At 40.1% G+C, this 10,669-nt stretch overlaps 1 non-coding gene across 5 annotated transcripts in view; it reads right to left on the bottom strand.

Annotated features, from left to right (window-relative positions):
- The window catches only part of Csl1 (citrate synthase like 1), a 114,685-nt gene extending 105,081 nt beyond the window's left edge, over nucleotides 1-9,604 (bottom strand). The window contains exons 1-3 of one of the 5 annotated variants that reach the window (XR_015624605.1): nucleotides 9,394-9,586; nucleotides 5,528-5,625; nucleotides 842-1,076 (exon numbers count right to left, since the gene is read on the bottom strand). This is a non-coding gene — a transcript (citrate synthase like 1). Of the gene's footprint in view, nucleotides 1-841; nucleotides 1,077-5,482; nucleotides 5,626-9,393 lie in introns of all 5 variants that reach the window. The other 4 variants (XR_015624603.1, XR_015624602.1, XR_015624601.1 and 1 more) reach the window with 4 other exon arrangements.
- Between the last annotated feature and the right edge of the window lie 1,065 nt (nucleotides 9,605-10,669).

The raw sequence follows: 10,669 nt of genomic DNA on the forward strand, positions 1-10,669 counted from the left end.
TGTCATACTCATATAGTTTCTAGTAAAACTTTAAAAGAACACCCTACTTTTAGCTCTTGTATAGACAAAAGGGAGATCTTAAGGTCTTCCTTTCAGCGTTTGATCTTTACAATGTGATAAATGTACAGTGGTCGGTGCCATTTCTCCACCTCATGTTTCTTATGCATCCCAAACCTGTGATATGGTTCCCAACATTCATGTGAGGAATGGTTCAATTATTGTGAATTCACATATTTCTACTGTTCATATCTTTTTCCCCCTTGTACCCCCATTTTGTGTTATACTCCATCATTAACAGATGTCCTCCAGTTTGAGAATTTTCTGCTTTGAAGATTATTCCTGTCTTTGTTATTTCTCACTTTCAATTTTCAAGCTTTCTTTTGAGCTCACCTCTGCTCAGATTTTTCTGTTGTGTTTAGTCCACTACCAAGTAGTTCTTCCTTTCTATTACGTGCTTTCAATCTTTGGGGCTTTAACATCTTCATCTTCCTTCTTCTGCTGGTTACCTGTCCTTGTATGTGGTCTACTTTATCCATTACATGCCTTGACATAGTAATCATAGGGGTTTGATACCTATGATATCAACTCAGGTTGATACCTGAATGAGGTTCAGATATTTACACTGCCTATGATTGGTTTTGCTATATTGTTTGCTCTGTAACATTTTCTTGATAACTGGACATGACATACAAAGTGGGAAAAATTATACAGAAGGACCATTAACAACATGGTAGTAGCATGCTAAAGTAGTAGAAACATTCTACAATGCTATGACCGGGTCTCAGTTTCTTAGTGAGTCTGAGACTCTGGGTCATACGCTTTGTAAGTGCCTCTAACTTACCTCCTGCATGACTGGGGTTTGCAGAGTTTTCTATTTCTCTTCTTCCAGATGGAACCCTGGATGAGCGTGGAGTTAGGTACTTTCTGTCCTCCATGTGGATGCCAGCTGGAGTCCAGTGTACTGGTGTCTGTTCCGCAGACGTTTAGGATCTTGTTAAATGGTTTCTCTTGAGAGCAGACCTTATTAAGGACGGAATAGTTTGGTATATTTTGAGGCGGTTTCTTTTTCCATCTTCCTGCAGGGAACAGGGGGATTTAACTTTGATATTTACTGTGAAGTCCTCACAGAACTCCAGGGGGTAAAGCCTGCAAAAGTCTGAGTGTCCACCCTGACTGAGTGCCTCGGAATCCCTACCTCTCAGTGGGACCAACAGAGTCTTTGTAGTGGCTGCCACCGGAGGAGTGCACCACCTGTAACACATCAGTTTCAGATCAGACTTCCCTCATTTTCTCCTCAGCGTAAGTTGTGACTCCATATTTGCCTATCGTTGTCCAAAATCTGATACAGCCTTCTACTTAGTAATCTCCCCTTTCTGCAACAACAACAAGTCATTTGTCTTTCAGTTGTGGCACATTTTCACTTGCTTCTGGATGGAATAGGAACTTCTAAGTTTCTTACACTACATACCGGAAACCAGAAACCTTTATTTTTCTTAATCCTGTGACTTTACAATACATTAGTTGTAGCAAATTAAGAGAGTTTTGCTATCCAACTCCTCCCCCAACCAGAGTTCTCAAACATGTAATTAATTAGAAATAAATTCCTCAGATTTTCTTTAGAATTAACATGTAAAGTAGTAATCCAGATAAAATATTAAGAAGTAGTTTAAAAAGCAGAAGCATGTCACATATTCAGAGAATCAACCCTACATTTTGTCTTCTTTGCGTCTGCTGCTTTAGTGGTGTTTTAAAAGGGCTTTCTAGAGAGCATGAGAAACTCTCTTCACTTGGGCTTTCCCTGTGATAAAGAAGGAAGCTGAGTCTCACAGAAGATAATGATTTTCTTGCTTAGGGAGAAACTGCTAGTAATCCCAGGATGCCATCATCCCTGGTAAGTTTCACTTCTTCTGCTTTGTTTACTTAAGATGAAGTGAGTACCAGTTGACCGCCATGACTGGGAAGCTAGGAATTTATTGATTGATTAATTAAAATAGTTTGTTCATGCTCACTGTTTATTGGGTCCTGATAGTATTAAACAAATGAGTCACATCTGTGGCCCTCAAAGAAGACAAACATGAGCATAAAGAACATCCTTGCTGTGTGAGAAGCCAGGCAGCGGGGGTTGGGGATTTAACTCAGTGGTAGAGCACTTGCCTAGCAAGCACAAGGCCCTGGGTTTGGTCCTCAGCTCCGGAAAAAAAAGAAAAAAGAAAGAAAAGAAAGAGAAGCCAGGTAGCATGTAACCATTCTGATGTACTCCTGAGAAAAATGTAGGCATGAAGTCTAAAGGCGATGCACAGAGCAGATTTCCTATTTGAGTTATAGTTCTCAAAATGAGCCACAATTCACTTGGAAATCTAAGTCCAGATAACAACAAGTATATGGTTCAATCAAGGAGTCCTTATTAGAAAGTTATTAGGAAGTCATACTACATTATAGTACATATACTTTTACACATAGTATGCTACACACTAATATTCAAGGTGGAGCACAAGGAGATCCTATTTCTCTGTCTTGTATGTGTCTATCCTAGTGTAGAATCTTAAAAGATTTCTTTTCTAAAAATACAGTGAAAATGCTTGTTTTGATGTTATTTTTAAAAACTTTGCAAGTAAAAAAGCACAACAAATAAAGGATTTAGTATGGGAGTGACAACAGGAAGCAGAAATCCTTCCTCAGAAAGTCATATCTTAGTTAATTAAATACAAAATGATTGCAAAGTTAACCTCCACAAACAGTTCTGGGAAAGACAATTTATCGAGGGCAAACATAATCCTATCAGTGAAAGACTCTAAGGAGCAATCAGCTATGAGTGAGTTGTGACTGGTTTGAATGTCAACAATAGGCATGGGACTAGCTTAGAGTATCAGAGTCTACACCCAGGTCAAGGAAGACGTTGTGGGCAGCTTCAACAAGGGGGTGGGCCAAGAAAGAGTAGCAAAATAAGATTAAAATTCATTGACTCTGTTAAAGGGGGAAGTGGATGTGAAAGACACACGGAACTGCCCGATGTAAGGTCTGAGGATATGAAAGTTTAAGTTATGAGGATCTAAGAAAGTGTTTGAAGATCTAAGAAGGTGTTTTTTAAGGTCGGTCAATGCAAATTATGAAGTTTGGAGAACATGAAAACTTAAATGGTGACAGGAAAGTGATTTGAGGTATATAAAAGAAATAAAACATGCTTCTTTCCTTGTCACTAGTCACTATGCTGTTGTACTAAGACGTCATAGTTCAGGGCTTTAACATTATTCTTTGATAGAGTTCTGATGAATTATTCTTAGTCTAAGTCTGGGAAGCCTCCCACTATATGGTCCACAGATATAATAGTTAGAGCTCAAGATTAAATATCCTTTAGTATACACTTAAAAGTCCTTCTCATTGTGAAAAAAAAAAAAACTCTACATATACCCAGTCTTCTGGATAGAGGGAAAATTGTGTTAGTGCTTTTAGCCAAAATCATCTTATTGTAGCTTGTACAATGACTACAAAGTGGATTTCAGTAGACGTTACAAACAATGGTAATGCTAACATATCTAAAATTTATCTTTGTTAAACTTAGAAGACTCTTGTAAGCTTCGAATCCACCTCTCACAGGTTGAATGGAATCCAGATAAGTACTGTCTATCAACAACCTGTGTTCCCACCTGCCTATCCCTAAGGGTGGGATCCCTCCCTCTTTCCCTAGTTTTGGTGCCTTCTCCACCCCAATGTCTAAGATCATATGCCTAAAAGTTTCACATGTACATCCAAGAAAAAAATTTTCCCCTAAACTGCTTAACTTTATCTTCTGCCCCTAACATATATACTTCTTACAGCATCCTGCCAAGGCCTAGGGTTTTCTCAAATCCTGCATCCAGGACAGCTCTGAAGTGGGACTCACAGCAGCTCTGGTCCAGTTTGCTTCAACTGGCCCTTCATGTCTCAAGCCCCAGGTGGTCCTGCAGACCTTGGACAGCAGCCTGCTTTCCATTCTAGCCTTAGCACCCCCAATAGGGATGCTCGGTGTCCTTTGGAAGTAGTCACAGAGGATTATGCTGCCCTTTATTCATTTATTATTCGAGTAATGCTGGGATGTTGGGTTTCAGGCCCAGGACAAGTGGCTGAGATGCATATTTGACACACCAAAGCAGATCTGATCTCCAGGTACTCCCAGCAGATACTCCTTGGTTCCTACCTGTTACAGGGCATGGCTGGCCTACCCTGCCCTTTATGCTGAACTCTCCAGCCCAGGGATTGGATTTCTGTTCACCCAGAGGTTCTTCATTGTATAATTCCCCCCTCCTCTCTCCTTCCCTTCCTCTCTCCCTCTCACTCTTCCCTTCCCTCTTTCCCTCCCTCCTTTCCTCTCCCCCTCCCTCCCTCCATCTTTTTTCTTTTCTCTTCCCCCTCCCCTCCATCTCCCTTTGCATAGCAACTTCTCAAGCTTTATTCCTTGGGACCCGTGATCCCACCAAAGAGCTGCCCCTAATAAACCTGCTTTTATACTTTAATTTGGCTTGACTTGGCTCATTTCGTCAGCAGAGATAATCTGTCACTCAAAACTGAATGCAATTTTAATTTTGAAGTGTTAGGGCTTAAAGTATGGAATCACAAGAAATACATCTTTGGTCAGTTCCTGACAGAAAATTGATCTGTCTTAAGAAAGATCGGGAGGGAACAAGGACATGTTGCTGGGTTCCATATAAAATAATAAAATGCATACATAATGCATACATACACATGCGTGTGTACGTGTGTGTGTGTGTGTGTGTGTGTGTGTGTGTGTGATATGTGTGTATATACCAAAAATAAAAATAATAGACCATGCCTCAGTGGTCAAATATGTGTGCCTTGTGTTGGGTGACTAGTTTCACAAAGCAAGCAAAGAATCAAGACCAAAAATGTAACCCATGTATTCGATATCTCTAATAGAAGTAACAGATTGACAAATTTTATGTTTATAAAGGGTTGGAAAGAAGAAAATGGGCACTTCATTTGAATAAACCAGAAAGATTTCTGCTTTCTAGTCACCAGAAGCTTGTTGAACATCTTAAATGCCAGAGAACACCAGCTTCCAGACAAAAGATAAGGGCAACTAAAACTGGATACACAATCCTTAGTAGAATGGACTTACTGGCAAACGCGGCGTTAGTCTATGCCCAGGCATCTCCTTGAGGAACTTACATAAGCTCCTCATGGAGATGCCTGGGCATAGACCAAAATGGTGTCTACTGATGTGATGCAACCCAATGCTGCCTCTACTTGCTGCAATTTTCCCTTGTGCCTCTGGGTGGTAATTATAGATTGTTTGATCTTGGTCAATAAAATACTATTCAATTTCCCCTAAAGACATCAGAGATGCATTTATTGCAGTAAAAATATTTTCCCATGCCACTATTTGAATCTCAAGCCTAGATGTCTACTCATTTAATTTCCAGCTCTGTACATGGGCTTTTTAACATACAGAATAGGTACAAATTAAAAGTGTAAGAACATTACTCACATTTCCAAGGTAAAGCTAGATGGATGTTCAGCAAATTACACCTACCCTTCTGGATGGTGATGATGATGGAGACACTGAATGTTAATTTCTTGATTTGTCTGCATTGGCTGCCTTCCAAAACACGGTCTATGTTCTGATGTACCCTACAGATGCAGATGAAGCAAGAAACACCTACATTAAGAATGTGGGATATACCTTTGAAAAGTCAGTGGAATTTTATTATAGTGAGTATCCAGTTCACATGTCTTACACATAGCACTGTGCAACTCTTGCCCTTCAGGATGTCTCTGACAAGCTAGAAGCCACCCTCTTTTCACACCTCCTCTGTTATTGTAGAGTTGTACCTTTCTATATGGCAACCTACTGGGCTGGCGGGAGTAAATTCAGCTGTGGAAACGGTAGCCTTGGGAGAGAGGCACACTCTTTTACTCATCCAACAATAAAGCCATGCAACATCACTCGTACATTCATAAAGAACAGGAAAGAGTTTATTCACTGGTTCAGGGCATGTCCACCAGGAAACATAATTCCATTTGGAACCTTAATATTTGGTGAAATATAAGTTCTAAATTTAGCAGTTGAATGTTTCCTGTTTCCCTCAATACGTTATACCATATAACAAAAGCAAACAAAAGTTGAAATAAATATTATTGTAAAGTGGATTGGGTCCCACTATGATATTGCTAGTAAAACAGATTTTCCAACAAGTGAGGTAATACATGTTTTATTTCAAATGCATTAAAATTTCAAAACTTCTTTATATTGTTATAACTTCTAATAAGTATGGGAGATAGGTAAGTGAAATCATTTATAATAAAATTAAGTGGTATTCTGAAGATGCTTCAGTGAAGGTGCTAGGGTTTTAATTTGCCTACCAACATAGACAGAAAAAGTATTTAAATGATTAAATTTTATGGAATATGAGGGTGTCGAAAGTTAAGAGTTATAAGTGACAAAGAGAAATAGCCCACATGCAAAGTGTACATAACCCAGAGGAACGTAGACACAGACACTAAGAATTCACTAATAGAGCAATTGAATGAAGAGCCATTGCGTTATGTAGGACCTCAGAAAAGTCACCGACATAATGCAAATGAATTATTAAATGAAAATGATATTATCAGGAAGCAACATGTGTTATGACTCTTTTAGGTTTTGAAGTTTAAGAGCACGGTGCTCCCACAGGGAGGTTAGCAGTTCATTGGTATTAGACGTTAGCAGAAAACAGGTAGGTTGAAAAGCTAGGGAAAGGCTGTTGAGAGATAGTGTTTGTGCTTGTACTCATGCAATGTGCCTTTGTGTGTGTGTGCGTGTGTGTGTGTGTGTGTGTGTGTGTGTGTGTGTGTGTGTGTAACTGAAACAGCAGGCATTAGACTAAGAATGAGGGCATCCTGTATGAGTATCAGACCCTGACTAAATTCTTCTAGATGTAGTCCAATATATAATACACGAAGGATGATAGTTGAAAGTAATGTTAGGTGTGGGGAATGAGGACTCCGTCATCTTCACTGAAATGTTTTCTGAATTACTATCTCCCACAGGCATTTGATTGCATATCAGCTGGTCGTAGATGGTGGAGATGCCATTAATGTCCTTGCTTCTTTGCAACATCCCCTCCCATTCAGAATCAAAAAACGTGGAGCTTGGGACAAACTTTCTTTCTTCTTTTTTTTTTTTTTTTTTTTTTGGTTCTTTTTTTCGGAGCTGGGGACTGAACCCAGGGCCTTGCGCTTCCTAGGTAAGCGCTCTACCACTGAGCTAAATCCCCAGCCCACAAACTTTCTTTTATGGGATAAGAATGCATGACATCATCAGTCTCTGGAATGTGCATCCATTTGTCCTTTATGGCAGTTGTCTGTTGGGTTTTTACACCTTGGAATCCTCTCCATCGTCCCTCAACATATTGGTAGTAGAATTTTTCTCTCATCACCCCTATATTTGTTGAAGGTACTCCAAGACAGTTTTACTCCATCTGTCTGGGCTACAAGCCATTTTTCCACATATAAAAATGACTACAATATTTATCATTCAAGAAAATGGAATAGACCAGTAATTATACTGGTTCAATAGGTAGGGATCGGATGATGTTGGAAAAGTCATTAATAATAGTCTCATCCTAGGTAACCTTTCTGCCCTTAGGGTCAGTCAATTCTTTGTTTTGATTTCTTTTCATTCCTTCTGTCCTTACCCTGTCATGGATTCTTCAGCAGACACATTCCTTCATTAGTAGCCTCCTACCCACCTCTCCTTTCCAACTGATATGGAGACATGCACCTAAAAGGTGATTGCTGACTGCTGGTCCAAGTGCCTACGAAGGATCCTCCGTATTTAGGCTCCAAAGGATAGACTCCCCTTTTTGACTTTGATGGGCTGGATTGGCCTATTTCCCTTTCTCTGATGTTATCACCTGCAATTGCTAGCCTTGATGCTGCCTCAGTCTAGACTCTAGAGTGTCTGCGTCTGTAATTGTTTCCTAATGGAATGGCATCGTAACCTTTTGAGTGCTTCCTGCTAATGAACCCGCCTTTTGACTGCGCATCTATCCCGGGACACACTGCTAAGCATTCCAGTTCATGTTCCTTTTATTACCTCTATCATGGACTGGAACTGCTAAATATGCTTATCTGCACTATTCACTCCTGGAGGACACAGAATAGTGATGTCATGTGTCATTTATACAGCGTGTGTTGTCAAATATATGATATATGCTGTGAGCTCAGCTCAGACACAGAAAGCTTGCATCTACTGTATAGCTCTGGCATTGAAATAAGACATGCCTGCCGACCTGCTATTTAACCCACCAAGCGCTGTGAGTGGATGAAAGAATCTACAGATAAAAAGTATTTTAAAACAGATATATAATGAAAGATGTGGCTTTCCCACCCACGTCACTTTTTATTGCATTCCTGTCTGATCTTTCTTTCTCCACTTCTAGAAACAAACACCTAAAGCAAAACACACCAGCATACAGAAAGCCAGACCTATCAACCTTCATCTTGTAGCTTTTCTACTCAAATGTAAATCAGTGGCATCCCCTTCCTCACTAAGAGAACCAAATTCCAATATGTGGTAGCATTAGCATTCTTGGACTTAAAAGTCTTCACCCGTTTTAACAGATTCCGTCTCATGGAGTCTCGAGGTTTGCTTTCCTAAGCATGTTGAAAGTCATACATAAACATTTCCTGACAAGGATTATTTCTGGAGAAATTTAAATTTGGTTGTGTTCTCTGTCCTTTTATATTTTTTTGTCTTTGAACATGAATTTAATGTGTTATATAAACTTTAAGTGTGCAGTAGAGGGGACGGCAAAATATGTAGATGGAGGATGTGAATTTAACTCTTAGGGGATTTAGATTTCAGAGATGAGGAGTCATGGAACCCTTGAAGCCCACCTGGTGATTTATTTGAGGACCGGGAGTAAGAAGGTAAACTGAGTCAAGGGAAATGGCTCTATGAGTAATGAACTAGCGACTCTGAGGGCCTGAGTTCAAATCCCACAGTTTACATAAAGCTGCCTGTGGCAATGCACACCCATTGCCCTTGGGCCTGTTTGGAGAAACAGATGGAGATAGGTCCATAAATCCCTAGAAGTCCATCGATCAGCTAGCCCGGTGCTCACAGTAGTGAACAACAGAAACTCTTCCCAAACCTAGGTGGAAGGTAGGAACTCAGATCTGAGGTTGTCTCTAACCTCCACAAGTGTGCCGAGACACATATGTGCCTCCAATTATGCTCATGAATAAACACACACACACACACACACACACACACACACACACACACACACACACACACTTGCGTGAGCACCCAAGCTGATATATACAGGATGATCCAAATCTGTAAACAGTTCATTTAGCTAGGATGTCCTACAGAGAGTCAGTGAAGAGCGTTGGTAAGGAATATCAGTTTACCTCACGTCTTCCTTTATCGTTTTCTACAGTCTTCTAGTCCCAGAAAACAATAAGGGGCAAAACCAGCAGCAAGGGCTCCCCCTGAGTCCTCTGGTTGGTAGCTTGACCCGGTTTGCTCAGAGCCTACATGGTCACAGTGGTGTGGGCTCAGGATGCCTGGGACTGAGGCATCTCAGAAACTCAGCTAAGAAGACACCGCACTTCCGGAATTCTAGACACCGCACTTCCGGAACTCTCGGGTCATTATCATGGCGGCTACTTCCCACTGGTGAGTGTGCTCTTGGCTCACTCCTTTGCTTTCTCAGGAAAACTGACCTTTGCACTCTCTTTAGAGAAGAGAGGAAATCCTGACTCCCTTGCGCTGATTTGCATTTTCTTTCTCCTACTATCCACCAAGCAAAAAGGTGGGGGCTGGGGGTTAGATGTTTTCTTTCTCCCAACCCCCCTTTTCCTGATTTGTCTCAGTTAACTAGACATTAAAAGAACTGGCGCCCCCAGGGTTTGGTCCCAGCTGTATTATAAGAGAAACCACCACTTCCTTTTAACACCTGAAGACACTTTCATCACTGTTATCTTACAAAGAGGCCGAGTTCAAACTTTCTTCTACCTCAAACCAGATGTAACCGAACAAATGAATATCCAACACGTTACTGCTTAAAATGCAAATATCTATACCACACACAAATTAGTGTCTCTCTTTTTTCATTAAGGAAAAAAAAAAAACAGTTACTCACAAAATACCCTTTATATCAGGATGCTTCATATTCAAAATTAGACCTTGGGAGTATTTAGGCACAAAAGTCACCTCTAGTGATTTTAGAGTCAAGTGTCACATGTGTGGTAGTTAAGATGCAAAGCTTAGGCATGAATGATCAGTTAACCCGTGTATCTTAAAGGAAGTTAAAAAACACCAGCTTCCTACATAGCATCATTTTAAGTAATAATTACCGTTACTGTTCATTACTTAGCTATTGCACCCCTAAATTATTCACTCAGAACAATGACATTAATAACATATTGCTGGGAATCCTAAGAGATGAAAGCAGGTTGCTAACCCTTGAGCATTCTCTCTTCTCCTTTTAATTCAATGCTCACTCATTCAGTCTTTATTCAAACCTGCTTTGAATCAAGCCTTTCATGGCATGAATCAAAAGCAATAATAAATATGAGAATGCCACGACTTCATACATATCTTTTGCATACTTGGTCATCTCTATACTGCTTTTCCCTATACTTTCATGATATGATAAATAAATAATATTAATAGAATTTTATT

This window comes from Rattus norvegicus, chromosome 7, assembly GCF_021556685.1.
Source record: "Rattus norvegicus strain SHRSP/BbbUtx chromosome 7, alternate assembly SHRSP_T2T, whole genome shotgun sequence".
Lineage (NCBI taxonomy): Eukaryota > Metazoa > Chordata > Mammalia > Rodentia > Muridae > Rattus > Rattus norvegicus.